We start from the raw sequence: 409 nt of genomic DNA, 5'->3' as shown, positions 1-409 counted from the left end.
TAAAACAGGGTTTCTCATTTCTCTTGGCAATATTAGCAATCTCTTTAAATAATTTTAGTATTGTTTCTGTGGATAACATATGCCTTCTTTGTTACATGAATCTGCTAATATTTGAAAAATTAATCCTTTTACACATTTTAACTGTATATATGTAATTTCAGTATACTTAGCACACAATGTTACATTATTTTCAGGTGTGCAACATAATGATTCAACTTCTGTATAGAGTATGCCATGTTCATCACAAGTGTGGCTACCTTTGGTCACTATACAACACTAATACAATATTATTTACTATTTTCTTTATGCTGTGCCTTTTATTCCTGTGATTTATTCATTCCATAACTGAACGCCTGTTTCTCCCTCTGCCCTTCACCCGTTTTGCTAAATACCCCATCCCATCCCCTCA

The sequence above is a fragment of the Suricata suricatta genome, chromosome 5 (assembly GCF_006229205.1).
Source record: "Suricata suricatta isolate VVHF042 chromosome 5, meerkat_22Aug2017_6uvM2_HiC, whole genome shotgun sequence".
NCBI lineage: Eukaryota > Metazoa > Chordata > Mammalia > Carnivora > Herpestidae > Suricata > Suricata suricatta.
Note: the sequence above shows the minus strand (reverse complement) of the source record.